This window comes from Fukomys damarensis, unplaced genomic scaffold (assembly GCF_012274545.1).
Source record: "Fukomys damarensis isolate Sample0158 unplaced genomic scaffold, DMR_v1.0_HiC HiC_scaffold_12, whole genome shotgun sequence".
In the NCBI taxonomy this organism is placed as follows: Eukaryota; Metazoa; Chordata; class Mammalia; order Rodentia; family Bathyergidae; genus Fukomys; species Fukomys damarensis.
In genome coordinates, this window is record NW_022900924.1 from 40,541,352 (window position 1) to 40,565,431 (window position 24,080).

The 24,080-nt window shown below is 35.6% G+C and overlaps 1 pseudogene; it reads right to left on the bottom strand.

The window, feature by feature from the left end:
* Window positions 1-13,492: 13,492 nt before the first annotated feature.
* Window positions 13,493-22,029, bottom strand: LOC104856748 (annotated as a pseudogene).
* Window positions 22,030-24,080: the final 2,051 nt, after the last annotated feature.

Genomic DNA, 24,080 nt, shown 5'->3' on the forward strand with positions numbered 1-24,080 from the left:
TCAATGAGATAGATTTGAAGGACTAGACAAATGACTTGTCAAGTTTGTGTTACAAAAATAAATAAGAAATGCCAATTACAAGGTGATAATTTTGCTAAAAGAGAAGGAAATTACTAAGGAAATAAATATACAGGAATTATAATTTAAGGAAACCTTCGTATTTCTTCTCAGAATGGACTGGCTTTAGTGACAAAAATGTCTATTTCTAATTATTTTAAAGAAATATTGACCACTCAATGCCAATAACTAATTTTCTGTACCCTCTATTAAATTAATTCTTAGATAATGTCATCTAATAAGCTTTTCATACATTTTTGTTTGTAATACTCAGAGGTAAAACAAAATGCTAAATTTTGGAGTTTATTAGAAATCAGCAAGTATGGGTGACTATTTTGTAGACAGCTTACATAAACTCCAACCCTAAATTATTTTCAAATGAAAACTGGAGCCAAAGAGAAATTGATACTTTGTATAATTGTATGAATTTAAGAAAAATACTTTCTGTCTGAAAATTTTTTAGACTAGTTGGAAATTATAGTAGAAACTGGAAGTAAAACTCTTGTAAAAAAGCATGTCAATGTCAAAAGCGACTGAGTTCGCCAGGCACTTGAATTACTGGGCATTTTTCATGTGTGGGTCCCACGTAGAACTCACTGAAACTCAGCCAGTGTTGACAACTGTTGGTGAAGAGAGTGGAGTGGAGAAAGTCAGATTTAAAAACACAGCTTATCATTCTATTTCAGTGACAATAACACAGATCAATAATACTTGGGATTCAATTCCAGGTTTTCTCACACACAACAAACAAAACCTTTCATAACAAGGAAGCATTTGTTCAGCAAAGTTTGAAATTCTGTTCCCAAGAGGCTGCAAAAGAGATCATACAGAGAAAAGTAACCAGAATAAGAGACTCTGGTCTCTAATTCTAGTATTGTGACCAGCTAAAAATCATAGTTGATGTCTTCCAGTGTACCAGTGTTACACCCAGAGAAGCAGTCCATCTGGTGAAGTAACATCCAATATTCACCAGCCCTATTTTCTTTGCCTCTTTCTCTTCCCATCCTCATATATGTTCTCCTAACCCCAATTTTTTTTTCTCATTGAGTTTATTGGTACATTTTAGGTATACAGTACAGTTACAATCATCATTGGGATCTTGTACCTTTACATGACAGGTCTTGGTTCTCATTTTTTCCCCTTTTCCCTGCCCTCCCTTCAACCCCTCCTCCCTTCCCTATTTACAAATACTTTATTTTTTTCATTTTCTCATATTTTTTTCTTCTCCCTTATTAGCTTTCCCCCACCCTTCCCACTTCCCCTACACCTTTATGCCTCTTCTTCCTATTTCACATTGTCAAATTTTGTTTATAGTGGTTTATTAATTTTCCAGGATAACTTCCCACATCTAACTCTACTCTCACCAGAAATATTATGTCACTAACGTCACTACTACAACTACTACAACTACTGTTGTTACTATTATTACACTACAACTCAAGAGGAAGAAAAGTAAAAAAATAAGTAGAGGAAAGAAAGAAGAAGAGGAGAATAATTTGTTGAGCATGATCTCATGGTCCTGATGCTATGCTATTTGGAAGTTCAACATATAATTTAAACAAGCAGTCTATGGGCTGGAGAATTTAGCTCAGTGTTCTGCAGCCTGCCTTACGAGTGCAAAGTCCCGAGTTTGATCCCGGTACCAAAAAATGAAATAATACAAAACAAATAAGCAGTCTGATGTCAAATCCTACAAAAGAATCCCCTCCTCTTACTGCCTTTCTAGCAACAACTGATGACCTTAGATGATGCCCAAGTCAGCTTCAATCCCTGGAGTGTTAGCTCCAAAAGCCCACTTTTTTCAGGTACAACAATTGTAGCTTCCTCCAACCAGTCTCCAAGTCACTGAATATTTAAATAATTAATAGAAAAATATGTCTCACTTTTGTCTCATTTTGTTAATAAAATTAGAAACAAAGAATCCAGTTATTAATAATACCTATATAACTAAGATGCGAATTTGCTCCTCCACAGTCTTTCTTTTCCTCAGAAGGTTTGCTTTAGGAAGCTCATTAATCCTCCCAACTCAAGAACTGGCTCAGACAAGCAGCACCTCATCCTTAGAGAATTAGGCCAATCAATCCCTATGAGCATTTGTAAATCAATAAGCAAAAGAACCTAACTTTACAAAAGCAAACGTTTGAGTTTTTATCTTCAAAACACAATAGATTATACTGCATAATTACTGAAAATTATCAATGAAAAAGTAACAAGTGTAAAAGTAACAAGAAAACTAATGCAGAGACTCTGATTTGATAAATTTCCTCCCAAATTTATCAAGATTGATTGTAACAGAATGGATTTTGGAGGGTGAGTTCCCGCACTCAAAAGCTTTAAAAATCTCTTTTATCAGAAAGCTTGCTAAATTAGCTTTTGTAGAAATAAAAATGGACAGACCACAAGTACCTCCATTAATGCCAAGCTTTTTTCTGAGTATCCTATTACTTGTAATAAGTATTTATTTTTTTCTGATCTTGATCTGGCTCTGTGATAATACATATTAAGAGTTTTTTACCATGTGTATTCTACCTTTCAAGGTTTTAATCCTGCAATTGTTTGGTACCTACATGATTAATGAACCCTTTGAAAGCTCAGAAATTACAGTGAGTAAAAGCCAAATCTCCACGCATACTCTATCAAACAGGATTAGGAAGATTACTTCCCTAGGGTCTCTATAATTTTCCTCCTAGTACATTAAAACTACAATTTAATAATGTTAAATGGTAAGAAATTAAGACTGTTCCAAGAATACGGCATTCTCAAATTCCTTCAGGAGATATGTGTATGGATGTAAATGCAGGAAAGGTAGGTATAAAAGCTTAGGAAGTGGTGTTGTCCACACTGAGCTACAGAGTACTTGTGTGTCAAGTTTAAAGTTTGAACATACTGCCAAATGTTAGCCAAATGTGTACATCCACGTGGTCACTAGTTTTTAATAGATGGTCATATTTCTAGTCAAGAATCCAGCACTAAATCAGGCATTTGCCTGGAGTACTAGTCACATGAAACCTGAGGCAGGAGGATCACTCGAGCTCAGGAATTTGAAACCACACTCGACAACATAGAGACTTACCTTTAAAAAGAATAAAGCACTGATGATCATTTAGTAATTGGAACTTTCCTCATTATCAGTAACTACTTAGATATAGGTCTTACAGTTTAGAGTAATTACTTCCTCTTATGTTACCTACTCCAGGCTTAATTACTCAAATAGCTGGGTCAAGTACATAGATGATGCAAGCCTTTGTACTAGTGCTGGATTTGATGATTTCTGGAAAGTCAAGAAAAGCCAATGAGACTACTTTATGTGCAGTATTTGGAGGGAGCTACACAGAAATACATGCTTCGGTATAATTGTAACTATTTTTTCAATTTTTATTTATTAGTACATGCACTGCATAATGACTATATTCCTCATGGGTAGTTGGTACATATACATGATATATCTTAATTCTTTTTTCATTCCCTTCCTCTCCCTACCATTCCTCCTACTTCCATCTCTTGGTCCCTCTTTCCATTTTACAAAAGATCTATATGTCCTTGTTTCCTATTATCTTTTACTTTGCTGTTTATTTATATTTGGGGCTTGTCATATAAGAGAAAATGTAATATTTAAGCTTGTGTGTCTGATTTATTTCACTTAACATTATGATCACAAGGTGCATCCATTTTCCTACAGATGACTCGTTTAAAGTTTTTGTGGTACAGTAGTACTCCACAGTATAGAAATACTGCATTTTTAAAATCCATTCATCTATTGATGGACATACAGGGTGATTAGGTGTTTCTAAAATGTAGCCATTATGAGTTGTGCTGCTATAAACATGACTATCCATGTAGCACTGTAATATGATGCCTTTAGCTCTTTCTAGAAGATACCTAGCTGGGGAATAGCTGGGTCAAGTGGTATTTGTAGTTTAAGTTTTTGAGGAATCACCATACTGATTCCCATAGTGATTGTACTAGTTTTACATTCCCAGAAACAATGTAGAAGGATTCCTTTCCTCCCACAGCTTTGCCAGCATTTGTCATTATTTGATTTTTTGATGGTTGTCATTCTTTCTCAAAAGAGATGAAATCTCAGTGTTGTTTTACTTTGCATTTCTCTAATAGGAATGCTGAACATTTCTTCATGTATTTATTTGCCATTTGTACTTCTGAAAAGTGTCTATGCACTTCAGTTGTCCACTTTTTGATTAGGTAGTTTATTTCAAGGAGTCTTTCTAGTCCTTAATATATTCTAGAAATTAGTCTGAAAAATAGCTGGCAAAAATCATTTTTCCCATTCTGTGTGTTGTCTCTTCGCTCTGTTGGTTGTTTCTTTTGCTGTGCATCTTTTTTATTTTATTTTTTGGTACTGGGGATTGAACTCGGGTCTTTGAACTTGCAAGGCAGGCCACTGAACCACTGAGCTAAATCCCTAGCCCCTCATCTTTTTTATTGATATGATGCCATTTGTTGTTTCTTAATATCACTCTTATGTGCTTTGGGTTCTCTTCAAAAAGTCTGCCTAAACCTATGTCTTCAATAATTTTACCTGTTTCATTTTCCAACAGATTAAGTGTTGCTGTTTTAACATTTAGATCTTTGGGGGCCAGGGATTTAGCTCAGTGGTTCTGCTGCCTACGTTGCAAGCACAAGGACCCAAATTCAAACTTTGGTTGAATTTTATCTAGTTTATCAAATGGTGATATATATTGTGAAATTTAGATGATCTAGGCAATGTATTTTGTATTCATCTTATGAAAATGGGAAGTTTTAATAATAATCATTATGACTATGACTAGGGTATAATTCAAAATAAGTATGACATCATTATCAATCAAAAATCATTCTGGGAAGTAAATTCATCTTTGGCAAGATATTTTAAATATGGCTACAGTGTTAAGATACTGGCAGGTTTATTGGTAATTTATATTTATTTTGTAAAGTGCCTATTCATATCTTGGCACAGGAGTTAGCTCATATTCTCTCCCTCTCTCTCTCCCCCTCTGTCTCCCTACCCTGCTTCTTTGTTCGGAAGATCTAAATCTAGGCTCAAGGCATTGTGTCTCTTATTTCACTCAGTAAGTTTTAAAGCAGTAATAGTAATGCTGCTCCTGGTTTTAAAAAAGAAAAAAGTATATGTATATAAAAAAGAAAAAAAAACCTAGTAACACATTCAACCAAGGAATTTTAACTTCTACAATGAAAATGAAAATTATGAAACACTGAAGAAAGAAATTGAAGAAGACACAAAAAATAGAACGACCTCTTATGTTCATGAATTGGAAGAATTAGTGCTGTTAATATGCCCAATGCTATCAAAGGAAATAACAAATTCACTGCAATTCCCATCAAAATAGTCATGAACATTTTTCAGAGACAGAAAACAATAATCTTAAAATCTAACCAAAGCACAAAAGACCTTAAGTAGCTAAAGCAATTTTAAACAAATAAAGTTAGAGGCATCACAATATCTGATTTCAAGACCTAACTGAAATAGCATTATTCTGGCATAAAAACAGATACATAGGCTAATGGAATAAAACAGAGATCTGAGAAATAAACTTATGCATCTACAGACAACTGATTCCCAGTAGAGTTCCTGAAAACACACACTGGAGAGAGGACAACATCTTTAATAAATGGTGTGGCAAAAACTGAATATACACAAGATTGAAACTTGGCCTCTATATGTCACCCTGTATCAAAACAACTCAAAAAATCTTATGTGTTAGACCTGAAACTACTAGAAGAAAATTTAGAGGAAACACTTCAAGGCATTGATGTGGACATGACTTTTTAATTATGACCCCCAAAAGCACAGGAAATAATAGCAAAACCAGACAAATGGGATCTCATCAAACTACAAAGCTTCTGAACAGCAAAAAAAATAATCAATGAACTGAAAATATGTCCTTCGGAATGGACAGGAAAAAAAAAAAAAAAGTAGGGCCAGGGATTTAGCTCAGCAGTTCGGTGGCCTGCCTTGCAAGCACAAGGACCCGAGTTCAATCCCCGGTACCAAAAAAATAAATAAATAAAATAAAATAAAATAAAATGGATGGAAAGTATTCGTCAAGTATTCTTCCAACAAAGAATTAATATAAAAATGCATAAAGAATTTTTAAAACCTGAAAAACAAGAAGGATACAATAATTTCTAAAAGGACAAATAGGCCCAGGAATTTAGCTCAGTGGTTCCGTCACCTGCCTTGCAAGTGCAAGGACCCACATTTGATCCCTGGTACCAAAAAACAAAACAAAGAAAATGAAAAATTGGAAATAAAGTGTTTATAAATGGGGAGGGGAGGAGGGGGTGAAGGGAGGCAGGGGTAAGGGGGAAAAATAAGAACCAAGACCTGTCCTGTAAAGGTGTAAGATCCCAGTGATGAATGGAACTGTAATGTATACCTAAAATGTACCAATAAACTCAATGAGCGGAAAAAAAAGGACAAATAATCTGAATAGATACTTCTCTAAAGAAGAAATACAACAAATAAATAAAACATGCTCAATATCATTAGCCATCAGGTAAACAGAAATCAAAACTACAATGAGATATTATCTCATGCCAATGAGAATGACTATTATTAAGTAATAATAATAGTAACTGATGAAGATGAAGGGAGATGAAACTTGCGTACTTCAGGTACTAATGCAAATTAGCACTGGAAAACAGTATGGAGACCCCTCATAAAACTATGGTAAGACTAGATCTATCAGATTACCCAGCTATTCACTTTTGGCTATATATCCAGAGGAAATGGAATCAGCACACCAAAGAGACATATGCACAGTCACATGTATTGTGGCAGTATTTCCAGCAGCTAAAGTAGAGAACCCATCCTAACTGCCTATCAACCAATAAAAGGAAATTGTGATACACATATATCATTCAACATACAGAAGAAGAAAATCCTGTCATTTGCATCAAAATGGATGAACTGGAAAACACTGTATTAAATGAAATAGCCAAGCACGGAAAGACAAAGATTACGTGTTCTCTCTCATATGGGGAAATTTTAAAGTCTACCTGAGTGTAGAACAGTGATTATTAAGAGGTTGAAAAGAGTAGAAATTGAAATAAAATAAAATAAAAATTTTAAAAGAATAACAAGCTTCCTTTTCTTCCTCTCACCACTCACTCACTCCAGATCTCTTTCCAGAAATTTCTATATAAACAGAAGTTTATGTATGTACATAATATATATTTTAATTTAAATATACAGTACATCATTTCTGCAACTTGCTCTTTATCATTTATCATCATTTTGAGAGCTATATTTCCAAGTTCCGAGTTGGCACCTTATAATTTACTTTATTAGCAATTTATAAATGAACATTTAGCTTGTTTCCTTTCTCTGTCTTCTTCTTTGCTATTACAGTCTACGGCATACATGATTTGCTTTAGTAGTGAGTTTTACTGAAAGCAAAATAGGTGAAGTTTCACAGATGTCAAGTGTCTCAATGTTCCATTACCTGTTCATTACTAAAATGTTCTCACAACTATTCTGTAGCTCTCATAATTCCTAATGGTAGGCATTCTGAAATTATACAGTAACAAATAAAATACAAACATGACTATGAAAAGAATACTGTACTTGTTATATTTATTCTGTGAATGTATTACTCAATATAATTGGAATGAGGTTAACATACCTTGATTATTTTAAGGTGCAATAAATAATATATACAGATTTTGTCAGTATGACAGGTATATCTAAACCCCAATGAAAATTCCTGGCTATTTTTTAGACAAAAATAAATTCAGAATCAGGGACAAAAACATTTGGTTGAGTAACTAAAAGTTGCTTAGTATTGGGCTGTTTTTTAAACAAATGGACAAAAAATCCATTAGAATCGTGATTTGATATTTAACGAGTTATATTATTATCTTTATAGTCAAGTGATAATTGAGTTAACTGTAATTCTGCATCAAAAACACTGTTGAACAAAAATTTCAACAAGAAATTTCAAATATTTTTTTATTTAGACTTGTCAATATTCAAACCACTAATATAATTTTTGCAGCTCTCACTCTTTAGCAGTTTTAAGTGAATAAATTATAATTGAACATTTTCATTATGTAATTAATATAATAACTACCCAGCTTGATAAGAGATGTTTATGAACTAAACAGAATTTGATATTTCTTAATCTTAAAATGAAAACATCAATATTAAAACGTTTGGAAATGGAAGGAAATTTTTAAAAAACATATTAGAATTGAATTATTGATAATGTAGTCACTATATTGAGTAAAATTATCAAAATAAAATTGAAAAGTAATTTAAAACTATCTGCAAATTTGGGAAAACTATTTTATGGATATTAAAAATAAGTGAATGTTTTCTGACAGTGTTGATTAAATTTTTGATATATCTTGTCATGTGTATACATACATACATATAAACGGCAGAATGTTTTCTATTCAAAGCAAAACTAATTAAAAACTATCTTAGAGCCAGGTATGGTGGCACACACCTGTAATCCCAGCACTCGGGAGGCTAGGGCAGGAGGATCACTGTGAGTTCGAGACCAGCCTGAGCTACATAGTAAGTTTCAGGTCAGTCTCAAGTACATAGTGAGACCCTGTCTCAAAAAACTTAAAAAAAAAAAAAAAACTATCTTAGGAAGAAAATGAAAAAAATTCAAATGAGGCAGCACAACTCAGAATCAGTCAACTGGCTAAAACATAATAGAATTGTAGAAAATAGGCAATAATTTTACTAGTACCTAATCATGATGAAAATATTCTAATTTTGCCTGACATTTGTGAAGTCATTTATAATAATAGGATATTATGTGTTAACTGTATCATCCTAATTAAGTTTCTACATTTATAGAAAATACTTTGTTTGATCAAAAAGAATACCATTTGGCTTAAATGTAAGTAGTATCTATGACTGGTACAATGAGATTTTACAAGAAAGGGCAAGAGGCACACTGCATCTTACCTTGAAGTTTTTGTTGGGGAGGAGTGTTTTTGGTTTTTTGTTCAGTTTTTAATGAAGTTACTGTGTGGAAATCTTCCTCACTAGAATATAACACTTTCCGTTATGATACATCTGATTAACCACTTTCGGGAGAAAAGTTTTCATTTCCAATTTAATCTCTGTTCTGATTAATTACAAATTTCAAAATTCCAAGAGCTGTTACTCTGATTTACTGATTGAATATACTTCCCTGCAAATAGACTCAATATGCAGTTCATTCTGCTGGACTTCTTAAAATATTCTTAAAATAGTTGTCCTGAATCTTACTCATGTTACAAATCTATCAGTATCCTAGATGTCCCCCGAACTTTATCTCTCACCTCTAAATTGAGGTCTCTACCATGGACTTAACACACATGTTGAAATCCTTGATCCAATATGATGGTATTAGGAGGCAAAATATTTTGGGAGAAATTGGGTCATGTGAAAAGACAACCAAAAGATCATCTGCAAACCATGAAGATTGCCCTCTCCAGATGCGAGATCTGCTGGCACTTGATCTTGTGCTGGGATAAATAAATTTCTGTTGTTTAAACCACTCAGTTTATACCATTCTACTGAAGCATCCTAAACAAAGTGTGTCCTAGCCTGATCTACAGTATTATTAATGAGACCATATGGTCTAGTCTGTCAGAAAAATTCTAGTTGACTCCTAATGTTGCCACATAGTAAGTAACTTTCTTCCTCACTCTCATTCTCAAAATAGTCCCAGTTTAGAAAATTTATTTGGTTCTCTTTGTATAGAGAAAATGAGAACTTCAGGTACAGTCATCCTAATACTTGCCATCATCACACTTTGTGATCTAATGAAGGAACTTACTGTGCAGTATTTAGGGCTTTCTAGTGAACCCAAGTCAGTTTTCAGTTAAGTAGCATCTGAGTGCTGCTGCAGGTTATTCGTGATCCTTCAACACATCATCAAAAAAAAAAAAAAAATCCTGGGAAACAATACCCTTTCGATGTGAATTTTTTAAAAAAATGTTTCCTTTGCAATTACACCTAAATAATATGACAAATACCTTGAAAAATTAGATGAAGTCTTTTCTGCCATAGAATGTAGGAGTATCAATAACCTCAAGTACCCATCAGTCATTTAAGAAATGATTAACATGTATCAGCATCTGCTGGACTTTTGGTGTTAGTAATAAGGAAGGGAAGAGTAGTAAAAGCAAGAAATCCAGAAATATGGAAACTTCCAGCTAAATGTGATGTAAACTTCATTAAAATGACAATACAAAATACCAAAGGAGATCAAGAATATTATCAAAATGGTGGAAGGAGCACGGCCGGTGTGATATTTCAGTCAAATAGCACTTGTCTAACATGTATGAGTCCTGAGTTTTGTTCCCAGCGCTACAAAACACACACACACACACACACACACACACACACACACACACACACACACATATGTATATATAGTTTTGGAAGAAGTAAAGCCGACAAAGGATAACTACCTAAATGATTACCAGGAAGTTGAAATCTTGGGGCTTACAGTGCTTGCCAATAATAACAAGCAAATCTATTCACAACACACAGAAACCCAGAATGGAGGCAAAGGGAATAACATATTTCAGTAAATTTGGGATTTACATAAGAAGCACAAATGGGGATTTAGAAAGTAGAGAACCTAAAAGAGAAAACCAGGAAAAAGCAAATTGAAAAACCTCAGCACGGTAATTCATATCGGGCCTGCAGGCAGTCCACACGGCCACGCTGGCTGTAACAGAGAGCAAGGGGCCTTCAACAGAGAGCTCTTAAAGACTGAAGAGAAAAAGGAACTTACAATGTTCGGAACATGCTTTATCATTTGGAAAAATTGCTAATAGATTTTGCAGATGTAATGAAGTACTTTGTATAATCAGTAAAGAGTACCTTGAAATGAATGATCATTAAATGATGTAGCTGAAGGACAATTAAAAATGTAACCTTTTATACAGCTTTATGGAAAAAAGTTTTAAAATAAGAGTTTGGATTAAAAAAAGATGTTAACTCTAATGAGGGTGTAAAATTATAAGTTGAGTATAATCAGGTAGAGAAGGTAGAATACATAAAACTGAAGTTTATAGAACGCTATATCAAGGTAATGGATTGAATATACAATTTGAGAAAAAGGAGAAGATACAGATCAATAGACTAGAAGTGAACTAGGACTTAAGAGACCTGCATTGCGGTACAGCTCCACAAATGTGTGGCTGTCATATTTTGTGCTAGTTGATCTTACTGGTCTTTAGTTTATATATCTATAAAACCAAAAAGACTAAATTAAGTGATCCTTAAGATTCTAGTTCTAGCCAGGCATGGTGGTGCACGCCTTGTAATCCCAGCACTCGGGAGGCTGAGGCAGGAGGTTCGCTGTGAGTTCGAGACCAGCCTGTGCTACATAGTAAATTCCAGGTCAGTCTCAACTACATAGTGAGATCCTGTCTCAAAAAACAAACAACAACAACAACAAAAAAAAAAAATTCTAGTTCTAGAATTCTACTAATTGGGCAATAATCTTTAAAACATCTTATAGATATCACTCTTGTTTCACCATGAGCACATTCAAGTATCTATGATCATCTTATAAGCATCAGTGTTCTGGGGGACTTAGCATGCTTTAGTGAACAAAAAAGAAGATTCTTGTCTTCATGTAGTTTACATTTTGTCTTACATTCTGTGAAGTAAACATTATTTCCTTCTTACAGGGAGGAATGTACAATAAAGGATGTAGGCAATTGCCCCAGGGGGAAAAATTATTTTTGGTTTTTTTGGGGGGATTTTTTGCAGGTATTACTACTTTATTATTTATTATTTGTTTCTTGAAAAACTTGTGGGGTGTTTAAAATTTGCAAATTGTTTTAATATTTCTATGGAAATTATGAAGAAATCATAGAAGTTTTAAATCCTCTTATGTGTTTGTTACATATTTGGTTTTTTGTTTGTTTGTTTTCCCCTCATTGAGTTTATTGGTACACTTTAGGTTACAGTCCAGTTATATTCATCATTGGGATCTTGTACCTTTACATGACAGGTCTTGGTTCTCATTTTTTCCCCTTGTCCCTGCCCTTCCTTCATCCCCTCTTCCCCTCCCCCTTTACAAACACTTCATTTCCATTTTTTCATTTTCTCATATTTTTTTTCTTTTCCCTTATTAGCTAATATGACTTTTTTAATGTGGAAAAGATATTTAACTGTTAAATAGAAAAGCAGGCCAGAGTACAGATTTAAGGCTTCTTTGTAAAGCACAGGTAATCCAGATGGGCTTTCAGGTTAAACATGCTCATAAAGCAATAAAACATTAAAAAATAAGGCAAGAAAAAAGGGCTTGATGTTTTATAAAAAAAGAATGAACAGTTACCAGAATTCAATAAATTGTGTAACTTAACAATATTGTAATAAGAGAAGATAATAGAAAGATGCTGAGCTTTTATAGGAAGAATGAAAAGAGAGGTCCATTAGACACCTATCTCAGTAGCATCACTGTAGTATAAAAGTTCTTGTTCTACATACAAAAGCAATTTCTTCCATAAAAATAATTTCCCGGAAGCGAGAGGCTAAGGCTAAGTCCATGAAATATTGCAGAAACCCATATGCACTGAGTTTTCCAAAAACATCACCTTACAATCCGGTGCTTTAAAGTGGTTTCATGTGGAAATCGTGATGGAAGGCACAAAATACAGTTTCACGTCACCACAATGACATTTTCCCAAAACCACAGATTTCGCAGACTTTTAAATTCAAGTTTTCTGGTAAGCTGCTCCTTCCAAGAACATTTCGTTCCAATAAAACCAGGTTAGTTCCAATGACCTACAGAATAAAAGGGTTTTTTTTTTTTTTTACCACATAACACTCATCATCTTTGTGGAAAAAATATCTATGCAAGTGATGCATTTTGAAATTGTAACACATGCAGAATATGTGTAAACAGAAGGTTTAAAAAATTTGCTTCATATACATATAAATAAATCTACTTGGGTGTAGCTGAAATTGAACAAAGATAAAAGTTTGCTTTCTAAAAATTTTAGACAACTTAAAGCTGTACGAAGATTTCCTGGGAGAAATTTTCTGTCCACATAGAAGACTATACCTACAAGTGTAATTCCAGCATCAGTCCACCATACTATCACACAACATTCGTTCTAACCAACAGACCGTTCTGTTTCTGAGAAACTGATGTTCATACTAAAAAAAGAATTCACAATAACAGTGGCTTTATTGTGTATTTGGATATCATCAACAGTCTTCATCAACTCATTTGGAACTGTAAAAAAGCAAACACTACTTACAGAATTCAGTTTTAAATACATTTCACCATTTCACAACTTCTGACGTTTTATGTTATGAATTCCAAGCTCTAGCTAAGTCCAGTTATCAGACGGTAGCCTCCTCTTTTCCTGCATTCCCACAGCTGCACCCCTGTCATGTTGTGTTTGTTCCTGCCCAAGTGTAAAATCAAACTACAAGCCTGTTTCACTCAGACAGCTTGTTAGTCTGAAGACGAGTCATAGCTTCTGGCTTCTGTCTGTAGGCCTCTGCTTCCTTTTTTTTTTTTTTTTTTTTTTTTGTAGGGGTGATCCATTGAACTCAGGACCTTGCAAATGAGAGGCAGGCGCCGTGCCACTCAGCTAAATCCCCCGTCCCCTGCTCTTTCTTAAGAAGCTGTTGCCGGTATTTCTGTGCTTCTCAGTTCACTTCATCCAGCTGTTTCTGAAAAGAGTCTCTCTCTTCTTTGTCTGCACCTTCCACCCAGTTTTCAGTTATTTCAATACATCGTCTCTCAGCTGGCAGCTTTTCACTTATAACAGTTTCTTCAGTGGTGACTGTCGCAGGTACTGTTAACACTCGCTGTCCACCTGGCATGGTCACAATGATGAGCTGACCCATCCACTGGCCGGAGTAGAGTGCAAGTTTCTGAGCTGGAGCCCATTAGTAACTATGGTGATGACCTCTGACCCCCTGAGCTGACCACTTTCTGAATTGCACCATCCACTGACTCTGCCATAATGCCATCCTTCTAGGAGGGCTGTGAGTTTCTAAAGAGAAAATAAGGGAGAGAAGCTTCATCTAAGGCAGCTAATGTAACTGACCCTGTGCAGAGGAGTTTCCAAACTGGACAACAGACATGCCTGTTTCATCTGTTGCCTTGTATGAATTTTCTGAAGATTCCAGCGCTGTTAGGATCACCACCCCTCCAGGTCCTACGATGAACTGTGTGTCTCAGAGAGCATCATCCCAATGTCAGGCTGTCTTGATTGGTGTTGATTAGGTTATTCATAGCAATCAGTAATAGCTCTGCAAAATCTTCATCTCCATTGTCTATTGGAATATCAAAGGCAGTTTTACAAAATTTACCTTGTGTGTGTACTTCAGTACCACATTCAATTAAAAGTTCTGATATAGGGGGAAGAGACGTAACTCCCAAACATGCTAGATATCCAAAACACAAATTCATGTTCTCTAAAATTGAAGAAGGAATTCTAGGAACAATGGAGGTTAAGAGTAGGAAAAATTTATTGAGGGAAAGAAAGCTTCTAAGAGAGAAGAAGGGGGAGAAAGAGGGTTGCCCACCTACCCCTCTTCTCAATGATGTTTTATACAGCAAAGCCATGTGGTGAGGCAGGTACAAAACTGTAAGACCCAATGGAAGATTACAAGGTGGACATGAGGTGGGGCAAAACCATGACCAACCAATAAGGTTACAAGTACAGTCACCCAGGTAATATTGATTAAATGGGGAGTCAAATGGGGGAGCGAGTCAAGCAACAAGCATACAACGATTTTCATTAAGGGTGGGGGTCAGGGATATTTCCTGGAAAGACCTTGACCCCCATCCAGGTGACTGAAACCTATTTAGAATATCAATCACTGCTCTTTATCCCTAGGGGAAGCATAAGGATATAGTAGTTTTCCCTCCTTTTACAATTCCAGCCTTCAGCGAATGTGTCTTGATTGTCCTCCATGTTGGCTCCTGTGCTGGCCCTGTCTAACTGTCTACAAGATATCTAATTAACTTACCTACCAGCAATATCCTCCCCTCTGAAGAAGTATCCCTAACTGCTGTGAGGGGGCAAAGGACGAAGACAGTTCTGGCTACTTCCAGGTGAAGAGGGTCATAGTTGTGATCAGCAGTTAGAGTTACTCTACGGAGGGTCTATTTATAGGCCTTGGGTAGGTTCCTGGCATTGTCATCTTGGTAGCTGCATAGCCTTTAAAGCTTGAGAAGACAAAGCCAAAGAAACATTTAAGAATGCATGGGAAGGGTAGGGGAAAGGTAATAAGGGAAAAGAAAAAAGAAGAAACATGAGAAAAAGAGAAAATGGAAATAAAGTATTCGTAAATAGGGAAGGGAGGAGGGGATGAAGGGAGGGCAGGGATAAGGGGGAAAAGTGAGAACCAAGACTTGTCATGTAAAGGTACAAGATCCCAATGATGAATGCAACTGTACTGTATACCTAAAATGTACCAATAAACTCAACAAGAAAAAAAAGAAAAAGAAAAACAAAAGAATGCATGGGCCAAATTATAAGGTCATCAGGATTGCTATGACTATACCCCACAAAGAGAATAAGGAAAGGAGAAGGTCCAAGGGACTTCAGAATCCAACACAGAAGTCATATTGTAGACTTCAGCTGTTATGAGCTGTTTGCAAGGTCAATCTGGTGGGTTCCAGTAAAAGAAGTCTATAGCACATTTGTCATTGGTTCCATTTGTATAACCACTTGGAGTTTGGCGGCCTCTAGGCAAGAACAAACAAAACTTAAGAAATTAGAGTATGCATAATCTAAGCATGAGGACACTAGGATGAAAGGGCAGGTTGGGGAAAAAGTCACACTTAGAAATTGAAATAGTGATTGAACCTTATGGTCTTAGATTCTTTCATTGATAGAGGTTATCTTTAAGTCTGATACTTTGTCATAAGTCTCTCTAGTTTTAGCTGTAAGATAAGAGACAATTTTAAGAACAAATTTCACTAACAAATACAAAACTCTAGCTGAGCTCTTATAGATTTTACCATAGTTTTTTCCTAATAATCCATAACCATGGTCAGCTACTGATAGAGCTGGAAACTGCCAGAAGGGGTCTAGAGCCCCCATTTATATCTAGCTTTATTACTATGGTATTTTATACCTCTTTTGGTTATCCTTTTCTGCTGGAAGTTTAAGACCAAGTTAAAGTGAGAACTTTGTCAATCAATATGAACCTCTTGCTATCTATCAAGGTCAGTTAAGTCTCCCAGGCATTACTTTGGAACCATGCATAGAGTCTCTCAGCTCATTTGACAGCATCAGCCATCAGGATGGGTCAAGACCTTGCTTGACCATGTTGTTTTCATTGAAAGCATGGGAAGCTTATCCCTCATGGTGACCCTCCTTTGGCACACAGTATATTTGTCCTCTGGTGCCCAGCAATCTCCCTGCTCGGGAGGTTGAGTGATTTACCAAAGATGTAGGATCCTGTAGGAAAGGTTCCTTTGTGTCCTGGATCTTGCAGACCTTGAGCCCCACAGAAATTGATAGGAAGCAGAGTGAGGATTCAGACTCAAAGCTTCTGATTCACTGATGGTGCTCTTTCTACATTACACACATTGTGAAGGACATAATTCAACAGGGAAACAATGTGGAAAAAATAGAAACTGCTGTTAACTGGGATAGCTATTCGATAATGTTATCATATGCTCTTATTTGAGGTCCTTGATCGTGCTGATCACTTTTTTAAGGAAATGAAAACCCCAGTGGCTCTAAATAAGGAATAGGTCTTATGAAACAGATGGCCTAGCAGATGGTAGATTGCTCTTTTTCTTCTTGGCACCTCCTGCTGAAAGAATGTGTGATACGCAGGATGGTTAGGTATATTTGACTTCTTTGGTCTTAACTAGTAGATATTTCTGGAACAGATGCTGCTTCCTTATCCTGAGCTCAACACATTCACAAGTACAATCTGTAGCATTTCCTTTTCTGTCACTCTTCTTATGCTGTGTCCAGTTTTATCAACTCTAACTAGAATGTTCTACATTGAAACATGACCTAAAACATGTCAAGTTTCAGAACCGGTAAATCACATAAATTATTGGGAGCCCTGAATTTCTTCCAATAAAATACATGTGAATCACAATCTTTGGGCAAGTCAATATTGCATTAAATACATCTTCCAAGCTACAGAATTTCTTAGAGAACACCAATGTGCAGACCACTGAGATAGGTACGATGGGAGATATAGGCATAACAAGATGTGATCTTCATTTTTAAAGATTTTACAATATAGGAAAGGTAAGAGCATGAATAATTTCTAATGCAAGGCAGAAAGTGATGACCACCATAAAGGTGCAAAGAAAGAGTCTGGGTGTTCAGAGTAAGGATAATTTACTTCCTCTTGGCTAGACTGAGAGGAGATGGAGCATACTGAGCCTGAAGGAAAGCATGAAGATTTTTATACCAAGAAATAATAGGAAGGACTTTTCAGATAGTGTGGCTTAAGTGTGGAAGTGAGTGTTTACAGAGTAGTTATCAACTTTGACCAGAATATATGAACTACATGAAGGAAATGGATTATGAGTCTTTGCAAATCAAGGCAAACAATAAAGGTTAAATCAGATTGCAGCAGGGGATTACTAGAGAATTTTGTCATCCCATGCTCTATTTTGCAAGGTTAACTTGTCAGAAGATGGGGAGAAACTAATTGTTAAAAGAAAGAAAAATAGATGGCTGTGAGACCAATTAAAAGATGGTGCCATAATTCAGAGAAGATATAATAAAGGTCTGACATAGATCTTGTTCTTATTAGAATAGAGAAACAATAAATTAGTGTTAAGGAAATATTCACTGCCTCCCCAATATAAAGGAAAAAGTCTATATCTTTTGTAATAATTGTAAACTGAGTCTTGATTAAGTTTGCTAGGGATGTTAACAAATCATTAAATTCTTTGGAGCATTAGGGCTTATTAACTTTTTCCCCCTAATTTTATAGATTGCTAGAATGTTAAAGTTTTTATAATTATTTTCTATTATATATGTATATATATATATATTCATACAGATGTGATATATATATACTTTTAAATATATTTTATATATACACACAGTCCCTGACTTACAATAGGCCAACTTAATAATTTTCTACTTTATGATGGTCCAAAAATAATGCACATTCAGTAGATAGCAACACTTTGAATTTTAATCTTTTCCCAAACTAGTGATATGCAGTTCATACTCTCTTATGGTGCTGGGAAGTGGACTTTAATTTGCCAGTTCCTTTCTGATTTTTGCCTTTGGCCATAATAAGGATTAATAACAAAGGGGAATGGTCCAAGCTCTCTTTATATGATGAACTTGGTTTGCACAGATGGCATGTCAACAATAAACTGAAAATGATAATTTTTTTTTAAAAATTACCTCTGGCTAGAGCCAAGAGGTCACTAAATTTAGCATCTGCTTTTCTTCACAGTTCATTTCATCACCAAGAAAATGTGTAAGTGCATTTATCCATGGTTCCTAGCTCATAACTCCCATACCTGTGTTATTTCCTAAATGACTAAAACAGTAAGCATATTCTGTTGTTTAAGCACTTGGCTATTTGTCCTCAATTCCCACAACAGCTTTAGAACACCTTCAGAAAAATAAAGGCAAAAGATAGCTCTATTCCCTGAGGCAGGTAAAACTACTGTTTCTCTTCCCCAAGACAAGGAGCTAAAATTATATCTTACTCTTTCTTCACTGCATTAGTCCATTTTCTGTTGCTGCAATGAAACACCTGACATTGAGTACTTTATAAAGAGGTATATCTAGCAAACTGTTAAGGAAGCTGAGAGTTCAAGATTTCACAGCCCCATCAGTTCAGCCTCTGATGAGGGTGCCCTTCACTGATTCACGAAAGAACAGAGAAATAGAAAGGGAACCAGTGGAGTGAGGAGAGACCAAGCACATGAGATAGCTTCATTTTGTGACAACCCACTCTTGTAGGACTAACTGGTTCCCTGAAAATTAATCCCTTCAGAGGGAAGTATCCCCAGTGACCTCATTACCTCCCACTAGGCCAAACCTCTTAAAGATTACAGTACTTTACACATCACCATACTGGGAACCAAATCCTCCAACACACCCTTGGGAGACAAAATCAAACCATAGCTAAACTGTAGAGCCTACCCTTCTGGCTTCAAGAATATAAAGAATTTAGAGATAAAGGGAGTAGGGAGAGAAGGAAGTCGTGGGAAAGAGGAAGTAAATAGGATTAAGATATGATCCAACTCCTCACAATGAATGCATGTATTCCTTATGTATCACAAACATATGCTACTGAAAACATTTCTGATAATACATAATAAGACCCTCATTTCAGAAAGGATCCAGTTCCACATACAGGAGGAAAGAATGCTGCACAGAGAAGCCAGAAGAATCTGAACAGTCAGGCCTTCTGGGTTTCCTCACTCAGTCTACTACCATTACACTGGACTCTTTTGTCCAATCACATTTCTATTTGGTCTGTCCTTCAATTACACTTACGCAATATACTCTTCTTAAAAATCCCAAGGAAAAGAATGTTAGGGGGCTTCTGGAAAGATGAACATGTGGAGGCCTACAGGAAATTGAACAATGATTTATCTACATACTTGGGAGGGTGGTGCACCCCCACTCCAGCTCCTGAACTCACGATTCTGCTAGGTCTTGCCCTATGTATGTGTTCATCTGGCTGTTTATGTGTACACTTCAAAATAAATGAGTAATTCCTTAACTGAGTTCTGTGAACCTAAAGAGGCAGTCATGGGAACCCCAGTTTGTGCTGGTTGGTCAGAAGTTCTAGAGGGCTGGACTTGTGATGGATGTCCAAAGTGGGACATGTGGGACTGAGCCTGTGGGATCGAATAACATCTCCAGGTAGACAGTGTCAGAATTGAACTGAATCAGTAATTTTTCATCCAGTGTTCAGTGCAGATCTGAACTTGCTGGTTGGCAGCGAGAAATCTCCACACATTTGCGGATCACAGAAGTGATCTATGTTGTGCACAAAGAGGAGGAACTGAGTTTGTCTTCCCTCTGTATCCTTAAACAAGGTATAAGACATATCCTTTAAAATTTGAATTACTTGTAGTTTACATTTTTCACCTCAACTAGTTATTAAGGCATTATCACTGGACCAATGACAAATGGTTCAATTTATCTTTAGTTTCACAACCTTGTTATTTTTAGACCTTTCTCTGCATCACTAAAATGTTTCAATCGTGCATTCACTTCATTTTCAAAACTTGTCCATGAAAGGTATCAGAGTTAGGTGTGGCTCTCCCTTAAAGTTGAAGAAAGGGAGAAATAAAACATTAAATAATACAAACTTCCTACCACACATCAGTACCGGCAATGCTGAGCTAGCCAGGGCTGTTCTTATTTGCTGTGCTTCATTGTGAACTTTAAAATAATTTCATCTTATTTTGTGACTTAGACTTTGACTATACCAAGAAGTAGAATACTTCCAAATGTGAAGCATTGCGAAGAACATGCCTGGTTCAAATCTTCCCCGTTATTTATTGGCTCTGCAAGGTTAGACAGTTTACTTATATCTCTATGCCTTAGTTTTCCCTCTGTCAACAAATTGAGTTTTAAAAACGAATTGGTGTTTATTAGCAATTCATGCATCAGGCAAAGCTAAGAGAAAAGATGGGCTTTATACACAGAATAAAAAAGACTAGAAAAAGCAGAGATAAGAGACTAAAGATAGATTTGTAATTACAAAGTTATTTTTCTTATAGGGTTAAAATAAAATAGATTGGTGCAGGGAAACTGAGCCCTTTCTGATTGGTTGATGTGAATCTAATGTTTTTCTGGAAAACTGGCCAGTTTTAAAGTTCAATTTAATTATGTGGTAGAAGCATAAGTAACTCCATTCTTGTTTGGGATAATTTTTCAAGCCTAGTGCGGGAACTTAGTCTAAGCAATGGCTTCCCATAAATTTTAACATATACACAAGGGCCATGTATTATGTATATAAGGTCTTTAACAGTGTCTGGAGCATAGTGTGCTTATTTTTTTCTAGTAGAGCTAGCTTTATCATGAGACAAACCATGTAAATATCAATGATATTATAGGTTAAGTGATTTCATAACTTCTGGCCCTCAAGAATTTCTGGCCACTTGTAAAAAAAATTAGATTGCCTATGACTGCAAGGTGAAAATTTGGCAACTAAGTCTTTGATAATGTAAGCTCAGCCTTGTAATCCAACTAATCAGAATTCAATCACCTTTGAGGTGTAACTAAAAGATTACCCCTTATTCATAGTGCTATATGATATGCAGCAACTTCTGCTAATTCTCCTTGGCATCATGGCTCCAAGACCTGGATTTTTGTGAGTCAGTCTCTATAGCTATTCTCTTCTTTCTGCTCTCCAAGACCCAAAGAAACTATGCCAAATTTCCTTGGGTCCTCTTTCTTCAAATGACTCATCTGAGGTATGTGTATGTGGCAACCTTCAGTAAAGGCCTGGGTTCACTGAGGAAGGTTCAATATCTTTGAATTCAGTGAACTGTGTCCCCAAGGCTGGGGGTCGGTGGACAGCAAAACACAAAAAAATTACAAATAAAATATTGTCTATGTATATTGTTAGATTACTGACTATTCCAGAGCTATCTCTGGAAGTAGGTATCTCCTACTTCTTCAGGGTCTGCAGCCTCCTATTGGGCTACTTCAGCAACCTCTCAACACAATTTTTACCTGCCCTTTCCTCTTTCTCTCTTCTCGTTCACCTATATGCTAAAATCCTTAAATCATTTCTTAGTCAAATGGTTTTTCTCAGGCATCCCTTCTATCTGACAAAGCAGTTTAACCAGGTATTTTTCTAAGCAAAGCAGTTCTTTTCACAAAAGGAATCCTGATATCAGCTAATAAATATTATTTCCTGTTACATTTATGTAATATGTTTTTGTCACCCCAAATGTGGGCTCGAATATATGCCTAATTTAATCTATTTCACAAAAACTTACCCAGCTTTGAGTAGTGTTTTTCAGGAAATTCAGAGGATTCAGTCATGGTTCTAGTTCCAGGAAAACTCATCATTTTTTTTAGCCACAACAGTGACAAAATCAAGGAAATAAAGATGTAGTAGAAATCATAGTGCTATGAGAGTTCATTTTCAGGTGAACTCTATTTTAAAGGGCCCAGGAAAATTTTTTCAAGAATTATGCATTTCAGGTTCAATTTTTTTTTTTTGTACCAGGGATAGAACTTGGGTTCTGGCACTTGCAAGGCAGGCAGCAGAACCACTGAGCTAAATCCTTGGCACCAGGTTCAATTTAGAAGTAGCTGATTCTCAGTGAAACCAGATTGGTTCTTTAACAATAGAAGGGAGAGTAGTAAAGTTTATGTGTCTCTCAGAGACTTTGAGATTTACACTCAGAATAATAGCAGATGGTTTATAAAGAACTTAAAATTTTGCTATACATAAATTCCATGAAATTCCTAGGCTTTATACATGTAAATAAGGTAAAGTGACGATGACTTTTTAGTCAAAAGGTACGCACTAAGAAAAAAGACAAGGTGGCACGAAGTCGCTAACACACATAATGATAAAATACTAAATATAAAAGTGTATAATTAAGTTTTTATTTGATTAGGTTATTTGATTTTTCATTCCTTTGACCAAAGGATGATCAGAATAAATTTATTCTGCTAAATTAAGAAGACACTAAGAGGAAAAACCGACTCTCTGTAATCAGCAATAAGTAGAAAACAAGTCTGTGATTATAGGGCAGGAAAGATGGAGAAGCCATGTAAACCACTGAAAAGAAAATTAGGCCTTTAGTCTTCTGACTACCAAAACAAACAATAAATCTAAGCAAGTTATCTATATAACTTCATATCACTAATGCTAATTTTCTATACAGATATAAAAAAAGACTTTTAGCGAAGAGACTCATTCCCCTCTCCATGTCATCAGCTAGTGGCTGCATTTAGGTGCAGAACATCTCAGAGATAGAGAGGATTTTAGAGGACAGGCATCTCTTCTACTAAAGCAATTCTATCAGGTGGTGAATTAGCCTAAATGCATTCAACATTAAATAAATGGCTTTTAAGTTCCGACCCTGTAATAGCACTATGCTAGAAGTTGGTTGCACTTTGGCAACCAGATAGTCCCTGACATTCTAGAACTCATTCTTTAGCAAAGAGGGACCTGGTTTCATGCTAAGTAACCCATTTTTTTGGAATGACACTAAATTTTCTGTTATTGAACTAAAAAAACCTGTCTCCTTAAGACTTTTATACAAGGTATGCCTTCAAAATCATGAGGTTTTTGTTTACTACATCGAAGTCATTAAAGAAAGAGTTAATATGACAGGGCCAAATACACAGGACCCTGTAGCCTATCACTAACAAATTTATTCTTAGTTGAATTTTCAACATACTGAAAATATTTTATGCAGAAACATGTTCAATGGAGATTTTAAAAATACTGTACTTAACAAGAAAAGAAATGTTAAGGAAGATGGCTCTTGGGGTGCACACTCATACACACACCGAAACAAGAGACAACTATGTGAGATAGATGTGTTAACTTGCGGGACTATAGTAACATTTCACTATACATATTAAAATGTGATGTCAATGATAGGCACTGGGCTCACACCTATAATCCCAGGAGACTAAGGCAGGAGCATTGTAAGTTCAAGGCTTAGCAAGACCCTGACTCAAATCATACCACCCAGAAGAGCTAAAATATTATTTTCTACACCATGAATATGTAAAATGAAAAATGAAATGGCACATTTGCCTGATGAAATGTTATTCAAACACTTATTTTTAACTAATATGAATACATTAGTATTTAATTTTGGTATAGAGAATTTGACAGAGTAAAATATTTGGTGTCAGAAAAATGCTGCTGAAACAGAAATAGCATATTGAACACAAGAATTCATCTCCATTCCATAGAAAAGTAATTTCTAAAGTCACAAAACCAAAAAGACCAAAGAATATATGAAAGAATAAGAGAGCATACAAGAGATGATAAAAACAAAATTTTGAATTTGGAAAGTAATCTTTTAAGAGAATAGTTTCTTTGGTGGTGTGAAAAACTGTAACCG